Source organism: Malus domestica, chromosome 06 (assembly GCF_042453785.1).
Source record: "Malus domestica chromosome 06, GDT2T_hap1".
NCBI lineage: Eukaryota > Viridiplantae > Streptophyta > Magnoliopsida > Rosales > Rosaceae > Malus > Malus domestica.
In genome coordinates, this window is record NC_091666.1 from 14,336,783 (window position 1) to 14,362,420 (window position 25,638).

The 25,638-nt window shown below is 39.9% G+C and overlaps 1 protein-coding gene across 1 annotated transcript in view; it reads right to left on the minus strand.

The window, feature by feature from the left end:
• The window catches only part of LOC139196819 (uncharacterized), a 40,584-nt gene that overhangs the window by 2,443 nt on the left and 12,503 nt on the right, over positions 1-25,638 (minus strand). The gene's annotated exons all lie outside the window — the stretch shown is intronic.

Here is a 25,638-nt window from a genome sequence, read left to right on the forward strand (position 1 = left end):
CCGAAGTGAAACTCACCTGAGTTTGGTATCCCCGAGCTCGTGAAGTCCTCAGGATCACGATGGTGGTCTTAAATGGAACGTTCGTGGAGGTTTGATTGAGGTTGGGTGTGAGTCCGTATGTTCGAGAGTAAGAGAGAGAGTGAGAGAGTTTTCTGAGATGAAAGAAGAAAAAGAGAGAGAAGGAAAGGTTACGGGTTTTAGGGAATGTTTTGAGGGTAGGAGGCCCTACCTAAGTCCAAACACAACTTTAAACATACTAATGTAAATCCAATTGTTAAATTTTCGCCCCTTAGTCCCGCTTAAGGGCATTTTGGTCTTTTCACGTCCTCGGAATTAAAATTCCGGGACGGGCTGTGACATATATACACACACACACACATATAATAACATATATAAATCATGTTGGCACAATAATGAAAAAATCATGTTACTTTATTTTTCAGCCCTGCAACATAAAGATATGAAGGATTATGATATGTGTTATGTGTCATTCTATTTCATTGATAGGAGTCACCTTTACTGGAAGTAACACAAACACCAATGTCAAAGTTGTTGAAGAAAGTAGAGAACATAAACACCAGAAGTGTAATGAGTATTCCACAGAATCACAAAAAGGTATATAGCTTATGTAATAGGTTTGCCTTCTAGTGTATTATTAAATGGTAAAACAACTCTGTTTTATAGGTTATAAACTTATAAATGCATCTCAGTACTAAAAAAGAAGATATCATATAAAACTTATCCGTGGTTGCACGGGTGGTTGTTTAAGAGTTTAATGTTGCCTACCGATATCGTTTGATCAGTTCAAGCATTATTCCTTCTACCTCCTCAACTTCATGCCAGGTAACTCATCGGGAGTATGAAGTTGAAACTAGTAATGGAAGAACAATCACGAAACGAAGGAAAATAAGAAGCACAATAATGTTTGAAGTATGTACCTGATTATTTCAATGAAAATATAACAGCTATGGGAATTGGGAATACAAAATCACCAAAAGCCCAAAAATATTTCGGGATTCCCGATTGTCCCAAAATACCGAAACTATTTCGGGATTCCCGAAATTTTGGTTTGGGATTGATCTTAAAATTGGGAATACCAAAAATTTCGGTTTGGAAATCGGGACTAAGGTTTTGGTTCAGTATCCCATACCAAACCACCCTTATAAATAAGTTTATAATTATAAGGAAAGCCACCATAAGCAGCCTATATAACCCTTGTACTTTTACTTTTCCTTCATTTTTGGGCTCTTATAGTACTTTTATTTTTGGATAAATTATTAAGTCAGTACTTAAGGACTCATGAAAGCGTTTTTGATAAAAGTACTTAGCGCTTCAAACAAGAAGCACATAATTAAAATTCAAAAATATTTTCGCCACAAACGTTTTCAGTCATTTTAAAAACACTTGTAAATGAATCCTTAGTGGATGACTTTCATGGAGTCATTCAATTTTGTAAATGTTCATCAACGCATTAAATTTCGACATGCAAGAGCTTACGTGGCATGCAAGGGCTTACGTGGCATATCAAAATCGGACGAGTAATCAAAGACACATGTCAACATTCGGCAGAAAGTAATATTTGATTTTAATTTAAATTAAACAAATTAATTAATTTAAATTCAAACAAATAAAAATGTCAAATCGGAGAAGATTGATTTATTTGATTTTATTTAAATCAAATATTGATTTATTGATGGAAGCAAATTACAAACAAAGCCACAAATTAAGTCTTGGTTCTTCCGTTAATTAATCAAACCCACACTCAAAGCCAAATCCACACGTAGGCAAGACTTGGAGAGCCTATAGAAATAAGTCTCCAAGACAAAGGAAGGGGAATGGAAAATCATTCAAACACCCAAACGCTCAAACTCAAACTCTCCAACCCTAAACACTCCCAAACACTTAGAAGATTCAGAAACATTTCTGCATTCTTCACCACACTTGTGAAGAACCACCAAGCACCCCTACACATGTCAAATCCTCCATTTTCAAGAGCCAAAATCTCGCATCATCTATTCATCTAAGATCAAGTCATTGCGACCCTTGAACCGCCTACACACACTTTACATTTCAAAGACTAAATCAAAGGATTCAAGTTATAATCAGAGATTATAACCCTAAACTCATTAACACAAATTATTACTTTATACACGTGTTCTCTTATTGTTATTATAAAAAAAAATTCGTGTTTACAAATGTACTATAGAATTTTTCGTCATTCACGTACAAAGAAAAAATTCTTAAATGAGATTGTCCCTCACCCGAATGTGGGTCACTGGGTCCTGCTCGATTGTTCATAGTCTTCTTACACAAGAATTCTTTCCAGCTCAAGGTGCTCGTCGTAGTTGTTTTGGAAATAATTTTCTTAAAAGAGTTGGAAAGCAAAACAATATAACATTTTGTTCCAGTGACATTTGGTTCCGTTTTGTAACAAGTTTTATGTTTGAAAATTGAGTAGTGTTATTCACACGTCTATTTTTATTTTTCACACACATCTCTCTCAACTTTCGGGCATCGGATCAAATAAATTGTAGAAGATCAATGACAAAAAATTACAAAGGTGTATAAGAAGTAAAAATAGGTGTATGAATAGCATTTTCCTTGAAAATTATTGTTTGTACCATACTTGACCAATCCCGAAACTATTGAGCACCGGTCAACGTTATACCGTCATGGACCCAGAAGAGTTTCCCTCCAACCAGGAGGCCAATCACAGCGCGACATGTGTCGACATCAAAAGCCAATCATAGCGCGACACATGTAAACACCAGAAGCCAATCACAACACGACACATGTCAATGTCAGAATGAAACTAGAAACTATCTTCTATAAATAGAGATCATTCTCTCACAATATTTCTGATTGTCATTTGTACTAAATCATTCACTAGTACTCACAAAAGGAAAGCTTGAACCTATGTACTTGTGTAAACCCTGCACAATTAATAAGAACTCCTCTACTCCGTGGACGTAGCCAATCTGGGTGAACCACGTACATCTTGTGTTTGCTTCCCTGTCTCTATCCATTTACATACTTATCCACACTAGTGACCGGAGCAATCTAGCGAAGGTCACAAACTTAACACTTTCTGTTGTACCAAAGTCCTCACTGATTTTGTGCATCAACATTTGGTGCCGTTTGTGGGAACGACACTTATTCCCACTCTCTTCAGCTTTGTCAAGTTGGTTTCCACCATTCGTACACTCTCTTTTGACCAGACATCCCTCTCTAACATGGGGAACGAAGGAAGCCACAACACACAGAATGACACCCATCTTGTACCTAGTGCAAAGCAACAAAAGAAGGAAGGAAAGAGGGTTGCTCTTCAGGCTAAAGTCTATGAGCTAGAAGCTCAGAACAACAAGATAGCAATGAAGAATGAGGTCCTCCAGGAGCAATATGAGAAGCACTTTGGAACGCTCCACGAAACTAGGCGTACTCAAACACGCGAGCTTATTGCCTATGTAGACATCAACCATTATCTGGGTGCCCCCCAACACGGAAGGTCACTTTCTTTCGACATAGGTATCCCTGATAAGGAGCGAGCTAATCATCAAAATATTGATCAACATGAGACTTCCCTCAACCCAACTCTTTCGACCCAAAGCAAGAGAAGTGGAGGAAGACACCTCCTTACATAAGGGTTGGAAGGATCGAAAGCCGTTTATCGTGACTGCCGAGACTTCCTAAAGCAACGTCGAGAGAATCCCTTCCACATATGCTCAAAGATCAATGACCCAAGGGTTTCTAAAAGACTCGGTCGCCTCCCACGACCTAGGCCAGCTGCCAATCTAGGGAAAGAACGACAGGTCCCAGAGAAACATGAAGGTACAAAGGACATTGAGGTATTCCGACAGACTAGCCATAGAAGTCAATACGGCGAGTCCAAGGAAAAATCACACGCCCTTGCTCAAATTTTCCTACTTCCAAGAGGCGATGGAGACTTACGAAAGAAAATTCCAGTGGCACATGACTCCACTCAAGACCCCCTTGTCCTACAGCTCATTGAGGAAGTAAACAAGTTGAAGGTCGAATGTCAAGGCGAGATACCTGACTGGAACCAACCCAGGCCTGGCCCTCTCATAAGAAGGATCCTCAACACCCTCCTTCAAGAGAAGACAAAACAAAAGCTTGGTTTACAACTCTATACTGGAAGGGAGGACCCAATTGAACACTTTAACCTCTTTGAGTCCACCATGGCATATCGGATGCACACCGACAAAGAGCTATGTCTTCTCTTCCCCTCCACCCTCTCTGGCGGAGCTCTAAACTGGTATTGTCGTCTTCCACCTGAGACAATAGACTCATTTGAGGAATTGAGGAAACTGTTTGTCTCTCAACACATCTTCCAGACCGATCACTTGCATTCTGTAGATGACTTGTACACTATTCGCCAGAAGCCGGATGAGTCACTACGAGAGTATGCCGGTCACTTCACCATGAGTATTCTCGTTGCGCTGAGGCAGATGACAAGACCGCCCTCAAGGCTTTCACAGCGGGCCTACGTGATTGTTTCTTCAAATACATGATCAATGCCAACACTTGGAATACTTACTCTGAAGTGATGGCACATGCTTACAACCATGCCTCCGCCGAAGCAAGGACATACCAAGGGAACCCCCATATGGTTAACCCCTATCAACAAATGGGAAGTCGAAGTCAAGTTCTACCAAGTGATGAGATATTGGCCATTCAGACACCTATTGCATCATCTCCTGCCTCATTTAGCTACTCACTAAGTCACCAAACGTATCTGTCTCTTGGTAAGCGGAAGGATTTTTACTCTCAGCAAGCCCATTACAATAAGAGGGATAAAAGTTCATATCAAGACAACCAGGGGTGAATGTACCGTCGACTATTATGACTATGGGGCCAAGCCTCACTCTTTCAAAGTGGAGGACTAAGTACTGTAGGAAATGCTATTATAAGAAGGAATACACATTACAAATGTTTTGACTCTCAACCGCTTGAGATCTTTTGTCACACAAGCCATTCGACAAATATTTAAAGAAGAGGGAATTTAGACAACTTCTTCTGAGTCTTTTGCGTTCCTAGCACTGGAACACTTGGTCTACGCTAACCTACCCTAATACTCCAACTCAGAGCTTCAACATGCGTACTTTGAGATAAAGTATGTGATACTAAGTGTTACAACCAACATGGTTCACATATCAAAAGCATGGATCCCTTCATGCATAGCAAAACATTCATAAGCGTCACTCATATCAATCAACATAAACATTATACATTCCAACACATTCATACATAAACATCATACATTCCAACACATTCATACATAAACATTATACATTCCAACACATCCATACATAAGCCAACTGTGCTTCGAAAAGGTTCAACATACTTTGTGTCTTCGACACTTGCTACAATGTGCCTCAACACCTTGCCCTTATTCTCACCAACCAGGTGATAAAATGTACAACCCGTACTCTCCTTCATGCCACCAACCAGGTGATGAAATGTACAACCTGTACTCTAATATCATTGGCAACTTGCCACTCATGCCACCAACCAGGGAAAGAAGGAACTCATCTTCATGCCACTAACTAGGTGATGAAATGTATAACCCGTACTCTAATATCATTTGGCAACTTGCCGCTCATGCCACCAACCAGGTAAAGAAAGAACTCATCTTCGTGCCACCAACCAGGTGATGAAATATACAACCCGTACTCTCCTTCATGCCACCAACCAGGTGATGAAATGTATAACCTGTACTCTAATATCATTTGGCAACTTACCACTCATGCCACCAACCAAGTGAAGAAATAACTCATCTTCATGCCACAAACCAGGTGATGAAATGTACAACCCGTACTCTTCTTCATGCCACCAACCAGGTGATGAAATGTATAACCAGTACTCTAATATCATTTGGCAACTTGCCACTCATGCCACCAACCAGGTGAAGAAAGAACTTATCTTTATACCACCAACCAGGTGATGAAATGTACAACCCGTACTCTCCTTCATACCACCAACCAGGTGATGAAATGTACAACCCGTACTCTAATATCATTTGGCAACTTGCCATTCATGCCACCAACCAGGTGAAGACGGAACTCATCCTCGTGCCACCAACCAGGTGATGAAATGTGATGAAAGGTGATGAAGGAACTCATATTCGTACCACCAACCAAGTGATGAAATCAACTCACCATTCATTCCACCTACCAGAGGACGAGTGGTACAACTTGTACATGTGAACTCCTAGCATTCACAAATAATCAAAAACCTTCAAGCTTGACAACTTAACTAGGGGAGCACTTATGCCCAACAAGAGTTATAGTCACCAACAAAGTCTTATTACAAGCCAACAACAACTTCAGTGCATGGCATACGAAGATCAAGCTATTCAGCCCTCTTGCATCTACTTCAGAAATTTCCCCTCTGTAACAATACAAACACTACAACTCGTAGAAAGCTTCACACACTCTTGATCAAGACAGTGTGAAGCAAAACCAATTTATGATGCCAACAAGAGCTTCATCAAAGAGTTCAACCACAATTCTCAAAAGCTTCACACACTCTTGATCAAGACAGTGTGAAGCAAAACCAATTTATGGTGCCAACAAGAGCCTCATCAATGGAGGGCAACCACAATTCTCAAAAGCTTCACACACTTTTGATCAAGACAGTGTGAAGCAAAACCAATTTATGGTGCCAACAAGAGCTTCATCAATGGAGGGTAATCACAATTCTCAAAAGCTTCACACAATCTTGATCAAGACAGTGTGAAGCAAAACCAATTTATGGTGCTAACAAGAGCTTCATCAAAGGAGGGCAACCACAATTCTCAAAAGCTTCACACACTCTTGATCAAGACAGTGTGAAGCAAAACCAATTTATGATGCCAACAAGAGCTTCATCAATGGAGGGCAACCACAATTCTCAAAAGCTTCACACATTCTTGATCAAGACAGTGTGAAGCAAAACCAATTTACGGTGCCAACAAAAGCCTCATCAAATGAGTTCAACCACAATTCTCAAAAGCTTCACACACTCTTGATCAAGACAATGTGAAGCAAAACCAATTTATGGTGTCAACAAAAGCTTCATCAATGAAGGGCAATTACAACTTGTAGAAAGCTTCACACACTCTTGATCAAGACTGTTCGAAGCAAATTCAATTTATATGGTTCATCCAAACCTTCAACTACTACAAGGTGTGGCTTGCATCACAATCTCTTGCTCAACAGTGTGGAAGCAAAATTTGTATATGTTGTCTCTCCCACGTTTTCAAATTTCTAATTTTCCAAAAAAAGAAATTGGGAAATTCAACAAATTTCTAGTTTTCCCCAAAAAAAAAAAAAAGAAATTACGAAATTCAACAAAGCTTCAACACAAAAGCTTCACCCACCAAAGCTTCACCTACAAAGCTTCAACTCCAAAGCTTCAACTACAAAAGCTTCAACACAAAAGCTTCACCCACAAAAGCTTCAACACAAAAGCTTCATCAATGGAGGACAACTACAAATTCTCAAAAGCTTCACACTATCTTGATCAAGATAGTGTGAAGCAAAATCAATTCATGGTACCCAACAAAAGCTTCAACTCCAAAGCTTCACCTACAAAGCTTCAACTCCAAAGCTTCACCTACAAAAGCTTCAACACAAAAGCTTGACCCACAAAAGCTTCAACACAAAAGCTTCACCCACAAAAGCTTCACCCACAAAAGCTTGACCCACAAAATCTTCACCTACAAAAGCTTGACCCACAAAAGCTTGACCCATAAAAGCTTCACCTACAAAAGCTTGACCCATAAAAGCTTCACCTACAAAAGCTTCACCCACAAAAGCTTGACCCATAAAAGTTTCAACACAAAAGCTGCACCTACAAAAGCTTCACACTATCTTGATCAAGATAGTGTGAAGCAAAATCAATTCATGGTGCCCAACAAAACTTCAACCTCAAAGCTTCACCTACAAAGTTTCAACACCAAAGCTTCACCTACAAAGCTTTAAATATATATATATATATATATATATATATATTTATATATATTTTCGAAAATTCAAAAATTCAAAAATTCGAAAATTCGAAAAAACAAAATTGCCTAGGCCTCATCATCTTTGGGCCTAACAACTTTCATAACAAATATATATGAAGGATGAGTTTTGGGCTACCACTTAGAAAGGAAATGCCTCATTCATTAACTCCATCGACCGGAGACTTGGGGGACTCCTACCATATGCTACTGCACCTTGATACTTAGAAGTCTCACAACCACTCAGTGACTTGGATTTTTCAAGTTTCCAATCGAGCAATTTTCCTCACTCGGGAAATTAAGGGAACACTACCTCAACATACATGCTTCACTCTCAAAGCTTCAACATACTTCGATAAGTTACAAATATGTACATATACATGAACAAAATAAACAAACAAGAGGGAGCCTTCACAAAGGTTGCTCATGAGAAGTCTTAGCAATCGGCAGAGCCCCAGAAAGAGTAGGCACCGGAGATTGATCATTCGGAGCCTCAGTACTGGGCAGAACCCCAGAAGGAGGAGGCACCAAAGGTTGATCATTTGGAGCTTAATTACGCCGTACAACCCAAGAAGACGAAGGCAATAAATGCCTTTGGAACAAACCCACAAACCTCTGATGATCAAGTAAAATCTGACCATCAGATTCCTGCAGCTGGTCAAGCTTCCTCTTCATGTTTGTAGCATAGCCATGTGCGAGCCTATGCAACTGTTTATTCTCATGCTTGTGTTGGAAATGTGCCCTAAAACAAATCATATGATGATACTTTACGGACATTTCACATGTTACACTAATCTAGTTTAATATCAAGGGCAAAGATTATTGTTTTAAGCCGTCTTATATAAATGTTATATCCTTAAACGATAAGTCCAAGGAATATGTAATTAGGAGAATGTAATTTAAACAAGTTAGATTCATGAGATCATTCTCTTTCGTATACATATCCTAAACGTTCCTGATCATAGGATTGCCAATTGGGCATTAACAGTCCGTTAAGATCAGTACGTGCTGTGTCTTCTCTCAGGAAGAGTGACTGGTCTCGAGTTATTGGTGTGATTGACACCAAGACAAGCATGTAGGTGCTCAATAGAGAATGAGTCCACAGAACACGATCAATGATGAGTTCTCATACTCATGTCACATGAGAACTCATGGTTGGGATAATGCAAAGTAGTCCTTTGACCTGAGGCATCATAGTTGTCTTGTGGTTAGGTCCTTGATCTTTGACTATGTCAAAGTCACTCCATCAGAGGGTGTCCACAACATAGTTGGGGTTAAGCCACTTAGCCATGGAGGTAAGTAAATGCGTAACAAGGGATCTCTAACCTTCAAACCGTTTGAGGGAGAATACTCTATGATATGATTAAGAATCTCTGGCCAGAGTATGAATGAGATTTAGGAATCGTTCCAAATCACATTCAAGGTAATCATATAAGTAAGAAAATCACATTGGATAGTAGACATGAATAAACTATCAAACCAAACAATGTGGTCAAGAGTATTGTATTAGAGAAAGACCGTATTGCATTGTAATCCTAAACTGAATAGGTTTTCCACCTCTTCTTATTAGCTTGGGTAACCATGACATACTGCTAGGTGTCACTTATGGTTTGTGGAAGCCCTAAACGTGTATAATCACTAAATGGAGAATTGAAAGTAAGTTTCAATTCACAATCGATTTGAAAGAGTTCTAATCGCCCACTGCCTCGCTAAAAGGAACCTAATGGATTGTACACCGTGTAAAGTAGAGATTGAATAAACAACGGAGATGAGTAAGGATAATTAAATGGTTTAATTATTTATGGCAATGATTAATTAATATGTTAATTGATCAAATGAATAAAGTTCGTTAAAGACCTCAGGTTAGTTTTGGGCCTCAAGGCCCAATGGGCTTCGAATGTCAAGCCCATTGACTTAAGTTGTATGACAACTTAATGACTAAATATTCACAAAGGCCCAAACAGCCCAATAACACCCTATGGCCGGCCATATTGATAAAGGAGTGGGTTTTGGACTTATACAAGTTTGCCACTCCAATAAAGATAGGTATAAATATGACTTTATAGCCTTTTCTTCATTAGGGTTTCTTTTGGAGAAAATTGGTGAGAACATGTCTCTCCCTTTTCTCTCTAAGAGACCGGCCCCCTTGGAGGAGATTAGCTAGCAATCTCTTATCCTCCAAGGTCACTCCTCTCTTCTTCAAGTCTCTCCTTAGTGTGGAAAAATTAGAGGTTCTCTAGTTTGAGAACTTGGAGATTCCTTTCTACCATCCTCCTCCAAGAAATCGATGGAACTAAGAAGCAAGGAATGAAGGCCCTCTCCTTGGGTGATTAGCCTTTGCTTATGCAAAGAGGAATCTTCAAAGGTATAAAGTTTCTCAACTTACTTTGTTTTGAGTTGAGTCTTGGTTCACCCTTCTACTAGGCTTTGAATTTCATAGGTAATGTTTTGTTTTGAGTGCATACAAGCATGATTCCGCCTTTAATTTGTTAATTGCATGCTATAGATGTTGCTCAAATGAACATGTTTTTCACAAAATTTCCTTCAGTTTGAGCCCTCTGATCTCCTGTTTGAGACTTATCACTTCAGTCGCCAATGATTCAACTTGGCGGGTTCGAGCAAATAGGCGTTGGGCCATTTAGACATAGAGCCTACACACTAAACACTGAGAGCCAGAGAATCCTTAACAGCTAACTCATCAGACCGTTTGGAAAGTCGTCTGTTATCTTTAGGAGTGAGAAGGTTCCTGGCTACCACCGCAGCGGTCATATCATTCTTCATCACAGAGTCCCCAATGGTAAGAGGACCAGTAAGGTGAAGGAAATTTTGTGAAAAACATGTTCATTTGAGCAATATCTATAGTATGCAATTAACAAATTAAAGGCGGAATCATGCTTGCATGCACTCAAAACAAAACATTACCCATGAAATTCAAAGCCTAGTAGTTAGGTGAACCAAGACTCAACTCAAAACAAAATGAGTTGAGAAATTTATACCTTTGTTGATTCCCCTTTGCATAAGCAAAGGATAATCACCCAAGAGATAGGGCCTTCATTCCTTGCTTCTTAGCTCCATGGATTTGGATGGAAGAATTGGTTTCTCCAAGTTCTCAAAGTTGAGAACCTCTAAGTCTCCACACCAAGGAAGGATTGATGAAGAAATGAGTGACCTAGAGGAAGTAGGATTGCTAGCTATGTTCCTCTAGGGTGGCCGGCCTCTTAGAGAGCAAAGAGAGCTTTTGTTCTCATCTTTTCTCCCAAAAGAAACCCTAATGAAGAAAAGGCTATAAAGTCATATTTATACCTACCTTCATTGGAGTGGCAAACTTGTAATAAGTCCAAAACCCACTCCATTATCAATATGGCCGGCCATAGGGTGTTATTGGGTTGTTTGGGCCTTTGTGAATATTTAGTCATTAAGTTGCCATACAACTTAAGTCAATGGGCTTGACGTTCGAAGCCCATTGGGCCTTAAGGCCCAAAACTAACCATAGGTCTTTTAACGAACTTTATTCGTTTGATTAATTAACATATTAATTAATCTTTGCCATTAATAATTAAACCATTTAATTATTCTTACTCATATCTGTTGTTTCTTCAATTTTTACCTTACACGGTGTACGATACATTAGGTTCCTTTTAGCGAGGTAGTGGGCGATTAGAACTCTTTCAAATTAATTGTGAATTGAAACTTACTTTCAATTCTCCCTTTAGTGATTATACACGTTTAGGGCTTCCACAAACCATGAGTGACACCTAGCAGTATGTCATGGTTACCCAAGCTAATCAGAAGAGGTGGAGAACCTATTCAGTTTAGGATTACAATGCAATACGCTCTTTCTCTAATACAATACTCTTGACCACATTGTTTGGATTGATAGTTTATTCATATCTACTATCCAATGTGATTCATTTACTTATATGATTACCTTGAATGTGATTTGGAATGACTTCCTAAATCTCATTCATACTCTGGCTAGAGATTCTTAATCATATCATAGAGTATTCTCCCTCAATCGGTTTGAAGGTTAGAGATCCTTTGTTGCGCATTCACTTGCCTCCATGGCTAAGTGGCTTAACCCCAACTATGCCGTGGACTGATAGGAGCATATTTATGCGACTTAGTTGGCTTGTTCTTGTGCATTTATGTCGTGTTTCCTTAGTTATTTTAATGTTTAAAGTCATTTTCGTGTGTTTTCAGACTCTAAGTACAAAGTATGCAAGAAGATGCATTTTGGAGGCCTTTGGAGCATGTTTCGGGCTTGGAATGGATAGCAAATGCATGGGCCAAGTGGATGGACGAATTTGAGAACTAAAGAGGCCAAGAATATGAAGAATTATGGTCCAAAAGATGAAGAAAATAGCCCAAAAATCTGTCACCCCAACTTGCATTCCTTGCCATGCAAACCACATAGAATTCCCTTTGGATTCCATGCCATGCTTGATCACTCTTGTCCCCTACATAATTTCTAATTTCATGCTTCAATTCATTTAATTATTACACTCAATTGCTTGATACCTCTTGTTCCCTTCACTTATTAGATTTTAGACAACATTTACATCCATTACATGCACCAATTGATGCTCCATCATTCACATTTGGAATCCCATGCCTTGTGTACCACATGTTGCTGCACCTTTGACCCATTTATTGACACATTTTCACCTCCATTTCCATCTCTATGCAATGTACACAATCATTCATGCTCCCTAGCTTCAAGACCACTCCATTTTACCCTTCACACTTTGCATCATCACTTCATTTTCACCCTTGGACCATTGCACACCACACACACAAATTACCATGCATTTCATCCTTAACCTAACCTGATTTTCTAAGGTTTTTGGGGCCTATAAATACATGTTTACACCCCTTGGCCAAAGAACAATCCCCCATATTCATCATTTTATCACAGAAATTCGTCCATACACACCCTAGGAAGCAAAACACCCCAAAAACACCATTCTAGTGCCTAGAAAACATAACAACCACTCCACCTTCTTCCACCCTCTTTGCCTAGTTTTCCACCACCTTCCAACCATCAAACACTCTTCCACACTCACCCTAAACCCCTCCATATCATTCCCCATCCATTCTACACCATAAATCCACCCAAAAATCTGTCCACAAGCTTCATGCCGCAACAAGGAGGAAGGGAGATCCATTGATGCACTTGCTTTCCAAGTTGGAGCATTTTAGGTGTTTTCTTTCCTTTGATTTTAATGTCTAATTTTATGTATCTTTGTATTGCAAGAATGAGGAACTAAACCCCCTTAGTTGGGGGGTGATTTGAAACCATGTACATGCTTGCAATATGATTTGATTACATTCAGTTGTTATTTCATAAGTTGCGGATTCAATTCGTTCATCTACTTGATTGATAACTTATTTGTGTATGTTGATTGAGAGTGCACGCTTAGTTTTCATGCATGAATATGATGCTAGATTATGAGGGAGTTTCACCTAATAGTTACAATCTTATAATTACAAGTAGTGAAGGTCGCTTGAAAACGATCGCGTTGAATGAATTCTTGGCACTAGTTTCATGCTCATCATAGTAACGAATGCCTCGTCAACACTTATAGTTCTCATTGTGCTTCATGATTCTTGATTGTATCTTTATTGTGCTCATCACGTAAGGAACCTTTGAGGAATGCTTTGAATTGTTGTATGCGCTTTTCCATCCAATTCATTAACTTAAGGAGAACTTGAAGGTTAATTTAAGCGTATCTAATTAACTTGGGGTGTTGAGTTTCATAATTTATTGAAAGAACAATTGAAAATCATTTTGTTTGCAAGTGTGTCATGTGTGGAGAAGAACCTCCTAACTAGCCTTTTATCCATCCTTCTCATCCAAAAACGTTTTACAATCTGTTTTGTTTTAAAGTTTCTGTTTTGTTTTCAATTTTCGTCCAAAACAAATCCCCCTTTATTTTGAAGTCTTAGATTAGTTAGAAAGTGTTTTGATTTGTGTTTCTAAGTGTTTTGATTCAAGTTTTCATCCAACTTCGTCCAAGTTCTTGTTAGGTTCTCAAAACTGCCCAGAAAGTGGTTTTTAGGCAGTTTTGAGTCATTAGGTTGCTGTTTTGAGTTTTATGTTTGTTTAAGTATTTTAAAGTATAGTTTTGCATTCTTTGAGTCTAGTTTAGTGTTTTAAATTTTGTTTTTATGTTTTTAAGTCAGTTTTCAAGTGTTTAGCAATCCCTCCTAATCCCCGGCCTAGAACGATCCCTACTTACATACTTTACTACATTTGATAAAAAGAGGGTTTAATTTTGTGTGTTAACTTATTTTACGCATCAAATTTTGGCGCCGTTGCCGGGGATTAGCAACTTTGCTAATCTCTTGGATTGTTTTCTTTCGAATTATTGTATTTTGTTTAAGTTTCTGTTTAAGTTGCTGATTTGTTTTGTTTTCTTTGTTTTTAGGTACTAGTTTATGACCCGTAGCTCACAACCTGTTCGTGAGCATATCTCCGACTTTGACGGTGATTTTGAGAGGACTTTGAGAAGGAAAAAGAAATTGCAAGAGTCTAATCCTCCTAGTCCCGAGCCTGAATTAGAAGAGCAAGAAGTTCAGGTTGAAGAGAAGGCTACGGCACAAGTGGGTGGAGAAGAGCAAGGTATAGCCATGGACAACCGTACGCTCAAGGAGCTTGCCGCCTCGGGTTTGGATAATGCCGCACCATTGTGTATCCAATATCCCATGGCTACTCAAGGTAAAACCGAAGAGTTCGAATTAAAGTCAAGTTTGCTCCACCACATTCCAAAGTTCCATGGGCTGTCCATGGAGGATCCGAACAAACATTTGAAAGAATTTGAAGTGGTGTGCTCAAGTATGACTCCGGTTACCGTTGACGGAAGTATTTTAAAGATGAAGGCTTTTCCATTCTCTTTAATGGACAAAGCCAAGGATTGGTTATACGAGTTGGCTCCCGGTACAGTTACATCTTGGGAGAGTATGAAGAGGGCGTTTCTGGAGAAGTTTTTCCCAACTTCTCGCATCATTCTTCTTCGTAAAAAAATAAGTGGAATTCAGCAAAGCCAAGGTGAATCTTTCCCATCTTATTATGAACGATTTAAATCACTTGTTGCTTCTTGTCCACAGCATCAGATGAAGGAGGAGCTACTTCTTCAATACTTTTACGAAGGTCTTTTACCACTTGAACGGCAAATGTTGGATGCTTCCGCGGGAGGAGCTCTAGTGGATAAGACACCTAGGGATGCCAAAACTCTCATTGCGAATCGAGCACTCAATGCACAACAATATGAAGGTGTTGGGCAAAGAGACACCCCACGACCACATCATGTCAATGAGGTAAGTTCTATTTTTGAGTTACAGTCCCAAATGGCTAACCTTACGTCTATGTTATCGCAGTTGGTTGAAGGCCCCAAAACGCAAGGAACTACAATCTGTGGTGTATGCTCCATTCAAGGACACCAATCTGATCAATGCCCTCAATTAATTGAGAATGGAGGATGGGAATCGGCCAATGCTGTGGGTTATGGGAATCAAAACCAACCAAGGAATGATCCTTTCTCCAATACATACAACCCGGGATGGCGTGACCACCCCAATTTCAGATGGAGAGATGCACCACAATATGGCCAACAAAGTGGATTCCGACAACCCCCGGGTTTCTTTCCAAGGCCAATGGAACCACAACCACCTCCTCAGGCACAATCTTCCCAAACTAACCCAGGTACGTCTATGAATGATGATAAAACATATCAGTTACTAACCACCATGGCGCAGGGAATGCAGAACCAAGCAAAAGAGGTTAATGAGCTGAAGAAGCAAATGGGCCAAATGGCCGAATTTTTGGGGCAATTCCGTGAAAATGGTAAGTTACCAAGCACTACGGTGGTCAATCCAAAGGGTGGCTTCGAATCTGCAAAGGCTATCACATTACGAAGTGGAAAAGAGGTGAGAAACAAGGAAGATGAGAAGATACAACTCGAAGAAGATGAGAACACCTACCCCACGGCAAGGGTACCATCACCCATGCCGCAGCCATCTAAGACATCCCATCCGTCCACCTCAGGTAAGAATGTTCCAAATGTTGTGATTTCGAATACTAATCTGCCCAATGTCCCCTTTCCTAGCAGATTTTTGCAATCAAAGAACGAAGAGGAGGAAAAAGATGTTCTAGAGACATTTAGAAAGGTGCATGTCAACATTCCCCTCCTTGATGCCATAAAGCAAATCCCGAAGTATGCCAAGTGTTTAAAGAAGCTTTGTACAACAAAGAAACGTGTCCGGGAGAAAGAAGTGGTACATGTAAGTGAGAATGTCTCCGCCATCTTGCAACATAAACTACCCCCCAAATGCAAAGACCCGGGAAGTTTTACAATTCCATGTGTCATTGGTAATACCCGTTTCAAATCTGCCATGCTAGATTTAGGAGCATCTATTAATGTTATGCCATATTCTGTGTATGCATCTATGAATCTAGGAGCACTTAAACATGATGGTGTAATCATACAATTGGCCGATAGATCTAACGCTTATCCAAAGGGAGTTTTGGAAGACGTTTTAGTGCAGGTTGATCATTTAGTCTTCCCAGCGGATTTCTATGTCCTCGAAATGGATGAATCGGACCATGCCCCTTCATTGCCCATCCTCCTTGGAAGGCCATTCATGAAAACGGCTCAAACGAAGATTGACGTGGCGAAAGGATTAGTCACTATGGCATTTGGTGGTGACATGATTAGTTTTAAAATTTCTGAATCCATTGAGACTCCTAATATTGTTCATTCTTGTTGTGCCATTGGTAAAATTGAAAAGATAAGACCGGACCATTCAGCACCAAGCACGAAGGATGCATCAAGAACCATGCAAGACGAGGGAATTGGAGTGGAGTACAAGGACCATACGGCCACTGCCGTCAAAATGCTCAAAGTGGCCGAAAGCACCATGGGGAAGAATGTTCACATTGCTGCCACTTCATCACATCACATAGGTAAGCCACCTAATCCAAATCCAATGCCATTTAAAGTTGATAGGTGGTTCCCTTCTTTGGTGCAGGTACCTAAGCAAATCCCCGATGGTGGGCGTATGAACATGAACCTTAGACAACACAACATCAACAAACATCACTATCCATTTCCGTTCAAGGATGTAATCTACGAGAACTTTGTGGAGCATGTTGTGGAGGATATCCCACTGCATGCCGTGGGTTCCAAAGAGAAGTGAAGGTGTTCATCGTCCGGCTGGAAGACGTTAAAGCAAGCGCTTTAAGGGAGGCAACCCATTTATTCTGCTTGATTGTCAATTTTATTACTTGTTTAATTATTTTTGGTTATGATTTTCTATTTTGAAATATTAACAAATATGCAAGGGATTTTTGACATTAAACTTCATGAAATGAACAGGAATCTGGGAAATAAAGAAACATAACATAATACAAGAGGAAGAGCCTTCACAAAGGTTGATTGGGAGAGGTCGCAGTAGTCGGCGGAGTTGCAGTAGTCGGCGGAGTCTCAGTAGTCGGTGGGGCCACGGAAGGAGGAGGTATCAGAGGTTGATCAGTTGGAGCTTCACTACGCGGTGCCGCCCCAGAAGACGAAGGCAGATGCGGTTGGAACAAACCCACAAACCTCCGGTGATCAAGTAAAATCTGACCATCATTTTCCTGCAGTTGGTCAATTTTCCTCTTCATGTTTGTGGCATAACTGTGTGCAAGCTTATGCAATTGTTTATTTTCATGCTTGAGTCCTCTAATCTCCTCTTTGAGACTCTGTATTTCAGCCACCAACGATTCAACATGAAGGGTTCGAGCAAATAGGCGTTGGGCCATGTTGGACACAGAACCCGCACACTGCACGCTAAGAGCCAGAGACTCCTTAACCGCCAATTCATCAGACCGTCTAGCGAGCAGTCTGTTATCTCTTGGGGTGACAAGGTTCCGGGCCACCACCGCAGCGGTCATGTCATTTTTCATCACCGAATCCCCAACGGTGAGAGGACCAGTAGGGGATATGAAAGATGGGCGCCATATGTTGTCTGGTGAAGGCGGAGCTGCCTCTTCACCAATGTTCAAGTCAAAACGACGATCGGAAGGGCCAGACATTTTCTGAAGGTGGTGAAGAAAGAAGAGAGTCGGACTGATTAAGATTTTGGAAGTTTACAGGAGGGAGCTCAAGTGTGTTGTGGAACAAAATTAACGCCTCTATAAAAAGAAGAAATCAAAGAGGCGCTCCTCAGAGAAGCGTCCTCTCGCAAATCGAAGAGTCGGGGCTCCTTTCTCAAAAGTCGGATTCTTTTCTCAAAAGAGGCATTTCATTTCTTAAAGGCTGGGCTTGCTCAGAAACCACGAGCCGAACACCGAATTTCAAAAGATCAAATTGTCCAGACGTGTCGTCACCCGTCACATGCAACTGGCAGCTTTGCGGAAATTACGGGCAGCTTTGTCAGAAAGCGCGTAATTTTTACTATTCATCCATCCACCGGCTGCCGACAATGAGTGAGGGAATAGTTCCGGTTGTGAAGAAAAGTCCTATAAGTATCTACCTTCGCCTTCCACAGCAAAGGCACACCCTCTCAGCACTTCTTCATCTTCGAGAATGTATTTCCAACACACCCTCTCAAGTCACTATGTATTTCTCATTCCCTGGGATACCCCTGCAAACAACCCATCCAGAGCAAAAGTATTTCATATCATAAAGGTTGAAAGCAAGAGTATCTCATATCATGCATTCTCCATGTCCTTTTCCTTGTCTTTGTTCTAACCTGCAGGACATGGAGAAATTGCTCTCGAGTACTCGTCTTCCACTGCTGATGTACTTCCAAAGAAGCTGCCACATCTACCTGAAGAACAGATAAGGCAAGCGAAAATGATACCAGCAGCATGTGGAGACAACGTACAGAAGAAACAAGCAGAGAAGAATGCAGCTCGTACAATCAACCCAGCACAAGGAGTCCGAGCTGAAGAACTAGAGAAGCTGCCACATCTGCTTGGAGAACAAATAAGGAACTGCAACATCACCCCGTTCAAGATCAAAGCTGTGGAAAGTCAACAAGATCAACTATCTCCAAAACCAGATTTGCGTTCTTAAACTCTACTCTGTCTGGTTTTTACTTTGCCATATTTGTCATGTTTATTTGTCGTTTATTATTTGCTTGTTTTTGGTGTGAGTATATGCTTGAAACATTGAGGACAATGTTTGATTTAAGTGTGGGGGGGTAACCATTGTTTTGCATGAAATTCGTAGAAATTTATCACCCATTACTTCTAGTGTTGTTCCTTGTTGTTTTAAGTATTTTTTTAAGCTGTTTTGGAGTGTTTCAGTGTGTTTTGACATAAAAAATCCGAAAATTCATAAAAATTTGAAAAATTGTTTTTGAAAATCCAAAAAAAGAGTTGTTTTTGTGCGCTTATTTGTGTCTTAGGGTACCTTCCAACACAATGATGAGGATTCGGTTTGTAATTGCATGACTGTTAAAGAGAGTTATAAACATGGATGAAAGTTTGATTTACTCTTTATTTATGCGTGGTTGTGGTTATAACTTATGAAATCACATGTAATCATAAAAGAAAAAAATTAGTTTTTGTAACATGCTTGAAGGAAAGAACTCAAACTAACGCTACAACCTTGTGAGACTTGAGCTTAAACGTTTATTTGGAGAGTTAAAATCTGTGCATTCTTGTTTTCTAAAGTCATTGCATGATCTCATTATTCTTTGCTTGGCTATTACTTAGAAGGCGTTTCATCATTTAGTTCCAAATGCTAGAACTCATGCCTATTTCATTCAAAGCATGCTATTGATTTGCATAAAACATATTCAAGATGAAGTTGTGTAGTTACCACCACCAAAGCCAAACTGCCATGTATCCCATATCGTTATATGTTTAAGTTAACCCCATTGAGCCTTGATAGCCTACATTCTTTGTTAAACCACATTATCCTTACCTAGCCTAGTTTAGGACCATCCATACCCTTGTTCTTGAAGCATAGTAAAACACGATTCAAATTGAATTTCTTTTGATTAATGTATGGCAGAAAACAAGTGTGGGGAAGTGTGAGTTATTATGCTTGTTGAAAAGAAAAGAAGAGTTGAAAAAAAAAAAAAAGGGAGTTGAAAAATATGCGAAAAAGAGTTTGAAAGTGCTGCTTGTTGAAGAAAGGGTCCAAAACATAGAATTCGGCCCTAATTATTGCTTGAATTTTCCCTTCGTGTCTAAAAGCTGATTTCTGCAATCTAAGTGAATTCTAAGTTTCAATTTCATTACTTTACTTGCTATTGCTTTAAGAACGATTGTTATCCTTATCCTTCATTTGTTAGCCATCACCCCAAGCCCCGTTACAACCCTTAACTTCATCTTGAGTGTCATGCGTTTCAATATGTGGAGTTTGAATTTGGTATGAGCATATGGTGTCACTGGTTCTCGCATCTAAGTAGTAGCATTCCATTCATGAGATCATATCTAAACATGCTTATTAACTCCAGAAATTGCTTTCTTTGTGATACATATATGTGAGCGTTCGTTTTCATATCTACATCAATCTTCTCACATATAACTAGTATAGGGTGTGTAGTTAGAAAATCTGAGTGAAAATTGAGTTCATATCTTGTAAGGAATTGAGTGATTTCTCTAAGGCATGTTACTACATCAAAAACATTGTTTTAATTGATTAATTGTGAACTAGTAAGTGGTGACTATGATTAAGTATGTGCTTAAGTGTAAAGATGACTCAAATCTGTGGGGATAATGATTTTTAACATGTCATGTGCATTGGAAATCCCTGAGGCAAATGTTGGAAGGTTTAGGTTGTGTTTTATTTGTTTTGTTTCGTTTTATCTCTTTGTTTTGCTCGAGGACTAGCAAAAGCTAAGTGTGGGGGAATTTGATAGGAGCATATTTATGCGACTTAGTTGGCTTGTTCTTGTGCATTTATGTCGTGTTTCCTTAGTTATTTTAATGTTTAAAGTCATTTTCGTGTGTTTTCAGACTCTAAGTACAAAGTATGCAAGAAGATGCATTTTGGAGGCCTTTGGAGCATGTTTCGGGCTTGGAATGGATAGCAAATGCATGGGCCAAGTGGATGGACGAATTTGAGAACTAAAGAGGCCAAGAATATGAAGAATTATGGTCCAAAAGATGAAGAAAATAGCCCAAAAATCTGTCACCCCAACTTGCATTCCTTGCCATGCAAACCACATAGAATTCCCTTTGGATTCCATGCCATGCTTGATCACTCTTGTCCCCTACATAATTTCTAATTTCATGCTTCAATTCATTTAATTATTACACTCAATTGCTTGATACCTCTTGTTCCCTTCACTTATTAGATTTTAGACAACATTTACATCCATTACATGCACCAATTGATGCTCCATCATTCACATTTGGAATCCCATGCCTTGTGTACCACATGTTGCTGCACCTTTGACCCATTTATTGACACATTTTCACCTCCATTTCCATCTCTATGCAATGTACACAATCATTCATGCTCCCTAGCTTCAAGACCACTCCATTTTACCCTTCACACTTTGCATCATCACTTCATTTTCACCCTTGGACCATTGCACACCACACACACAAATTACCATGCATTTCATCCTTAACCTAACCTGATTTTCTAAGGTTTTTGGGGCCTATAAATACATGTTTACACCCCTTGGCCAAAGAACAATCCCCCATATTCATCATTTTATCACAGAAATTCGTCCATACACACCCTAGGAAGCAAAACACCCCAAAAACACCATTCTAGTGCCTAGAAAACATAACAACCACTCCACCTTCTTCCACCCTCTTTGCCTAGTTTTCCACCACCTTCCAACCATCAAACACTCTTCCACACTCACCCTAAACCCCTCCATATCATTCCCCATCCATTCTACACCATAAATCCACCCAAAAATCTGTCCACAAGCTTCATGCCGCAACAAGGAGGAAGGGAGATCCATTGATGCACTTGCTTTCCAAGTTGGAGCATTTTAGGTGTTTTCTTTCCTTTGATTTTAATGTCTAATTTTATGTATCTTTGTATTGCAAGAATGAGGAACTAAACCCCCTTAGTTGGGGGGTGATTTGAAACCATGTACATGCTTGCAATATGATTTGATTACATTCAGTTGTTATTTCATAAGTTGCGGATTCAATTCGTTCATCTACTTGATTGATAACTTATTTGTGTATGTTGATTGAGAGTGCACGCTTAGTTTTCATGCATGAATATGATGCTAGATTATGAGGGAGTTTCACCTAATAGTTACAATCTTATAATTACAAGTAGTGAAGGTCGCTTGAAAACGATCGCGTTGAATGAATTCTTGGCACTAGTTTCATGCTCATCATAGTAACGAATGCCTCGTCAACACTTATAGTTCTCATTGTGCTTCATGATTCTTGATTGTATCTTTATTGTGCTCATCACGTAAGGAACCTTTGAGGAATGCTTTGAATTGTTGTATGCGCTTTTCCATCCAATTCATTAACTTAAGGAGAACTTGAAGGTTAATTTAAGCGTATCTAATTAACTTGGGGTGTTGAGTTTCATAATTTATTGAAAGAACAATTGAAAATCATTTTGTTTGCAAGTGTGTCATGTGTGGAGAAGAACCTCCTAACTAGCCTTTTATCCATCCTTCTCATCCAAAAACGTTTTACAATCTGTTTTGTTTTAAAGTTTCTGTTTTGTTTTCAATTTTCGTCCAAAACAAATCCCCCTTTATTTTGAAGTCTTAGATTAGTTAGAAAGTGTTTTGATTTGTGTTTCTAAGTGTTTTGATTCAAGTTTTCATCCAACTTCGTCCAAGTTCTTGTTAGGTTCTCAAAACTGCCCAGAAAGTGGTTTTTAGGCAGTTTTGAGTCATTAGGTTGCTGTTTTGAGTTTTATGTTTGTTTAAGTATTTTAAAGTATAGTTTTGCATTCTTTGAGTCTAGTTTAGTGTTTTAAATTTTGTTTTTATGTTTTTAAGTCAGTTTTCAAGTGTTTAGCAATCCCTCCTAATCCCCGGCCTAGAACGATCCCTACTTACATACTTTACTACATTTGATAAAAAGAGGGTTTAATTTTGTGTGTTAACTTATTTTACGCATCAAATTTTGGCGCCGTTGCCGGGGATTAGCAACTTTGCTAATCTCTTGGATTGTTTTCTTTCGAATTATTGTATTTTGTTTAAGTTTCTGTTTAAGTTGCTGATTTGTTTTGTTTTCTTTGTTTTTAGGTACTAGTTTATGACCCGTAGCTCACAACCTGTTCGTGAGCATATCTCCGACTTTGACGGTGATTTTGAGAGGACTTTGAGAAGGAAAAAGAAATTGCAAGAGTCTAATCCTCCTAGTCCCGAGCCTGAATTAGAAGAGCAAGAAGTTCAGGTTGAAGAGAAGGCTACGGCACAAGTGGGTGGAGAAGAGCAAGGTATAGCCATGGACAACCGTACGCTCAAGGAGCTTGCCGCCTCGGGTTTGGATAATGCCGCACCATTGTGTATCCAATATCCCATGGCTACTCAAGGTAAAACCGAAGAGTTCGAATTAAAGTCAAGTTTGCTCCACCACATTCCAAAGTTCCATGGGCTGTCCATGGAGGATCCGAACAAACATTTGAAAGAATTTGAAGTGGTGTGCTCAAGTATGACTCCGGTTACCGTTGACGGAAGTATTTTAAAGATGAAGGCTTTTCCATTCTCTTTAATGGACAAAGCCAAGGATTGGTTATACGAGTTGGCTCCCGGTACAGTTACATCTTGGGAGAGTATGAAGAGGGCGTTTCTGGAGAAGTTTTTCCCAACTTCTCGCATCATTCTTCTTCGTAAAAAAATAAGTGGAATTCAGCAAAGCCAAGGTGAATCTTTCCCATCTTATTATGAACGATTTAAATCACTTGTTGCTTCTTGTCCACAGCATCAGATGAAGGAGGAGCTACTTCTTCAATACTTTTACGAAGGTCTTTTACCACTTGAACGGCAAATGTTGGATGCTTCCGCGGGAGGAGCTCTAGTGGATAAGACACCTAGGGATGCCAAAACTCTCATTGCGAATCGAGCACTCAATGCACAACAATATGAAGGTGTTGGGCAAAGAGACACCCCACGACCACATCATGTCAATGAGGTAAGTTCTATTTTTGAGTTACAGTCCCAAATGGCTAACCTTACGTCTATGTTATCGCAGTTGGTTGAAGGCCCCAAAACGCAAGGAACTACAATCTGTGGTGTATGCTCCATTCAAGGACACCAATCTGATCAATGCCCTCAATTAATTGAGAATGGAGGATGGGAATCGGCCAATGCTGTGGGTTATGGGAATCAAAACCAACCAAGGAATGATCCTTTCTCCAATACATACAACCCGGGATGGCGTGACCACCCCAATTTCAGATGGAGAGATGCACCACAATATGGCCAACAAAGTGGATTCCGACAACCCCCGGGTTTCTTTCCAAGGCCAATGGAACCACAACCACCTCCTCAGGCACAATCTTCCCAAACTAACCCAGGTACGTCTATGAATGATGATAAAACATATCAGTTACTAACCACCATGGCGCAGGGAATGCAGAACCAAGCAAAGGAGGTTAATGAGCTGAAGAAGCAAATGGGCCAAATGGCCGAATTTTTGGGGCAATTCCGTGAAAATGGTAAGTTACCAAGCACTACGGTGGTCAATCCAAAGGGTGGCTTCGAATCTGCAAAGGCTATCACATTACGAAGTGGAAAAGAGGTGAGAAACAAGGAAGATGAGAAGATACAACTCGAAGAAGATGAGAACACCTACCCCACGGCAAGGGTACCATCACCCATGCCGCAGCCATCTAAGACATCCCATCCGTCCACCTCAGGTAAGAATGTTCCAAATGTTGTGATTTCGAATACTAATCTGCCCAATGTCCCCTTTCCTAGCAGATTTTTACAATCAAAGAACGAAGAGGAGGAAAAAGATGTTCTAGAGACATTTAGAAAGGTGCATGTCAACATTCCCCTCCTTGATGCCATAAAGCAAATCCCGAAGTATGCCAAGTGTTTAAAGAAGCTTTGTACAACAAAGAAACGTGTCCGGGAGAAAGAAGTGGTACATGTAAGTGAGAATGTCTCCGCCATCTTGCAACATAAACTACCCCCCAAATGCAAAGACCCGGGAAGTTTTACAATTCCATGTGTCATTGGTAATACCCGTTTCAAATCTGCCATGCTAGATTTAGGAGCATCTATTAATGTTATGCCATATTCTGTGTATGCATCTATGAATCTAGGAGCACTTAAACATGATGGTGTAATCATACAATTGGCCGATAGATCTAACGCTTATCCAAAGGGAGTTTTGGAAGACGTTTTAGTGCAGGTTGATCATTTAGTCTTCCCAGCGGATTTCTATGTCCTCGAAATGGATGAATCGGACCATGCCCCTTCATTGCCCATCCTCCTTGGAAGGCCATTCATGAAAACGGCTCAAACGAAGATTGACGTGGCGAAAGGATTAGTCACTATGGCATTTGGTGGTGACATGATTAGTTTTAAAATTTCTGAATCCATTGAGACTCCTAATATTGTTCATTCTTGTTGTGCCATTGGTAAAATTGAAAAGATAAGACCGGACCATTCAGCACCAAGCACGAAGGATGCATCAAGAACCATGCAAGACGAGGGAATTGGAGTGGAGTACAAGGACCATACGGCCA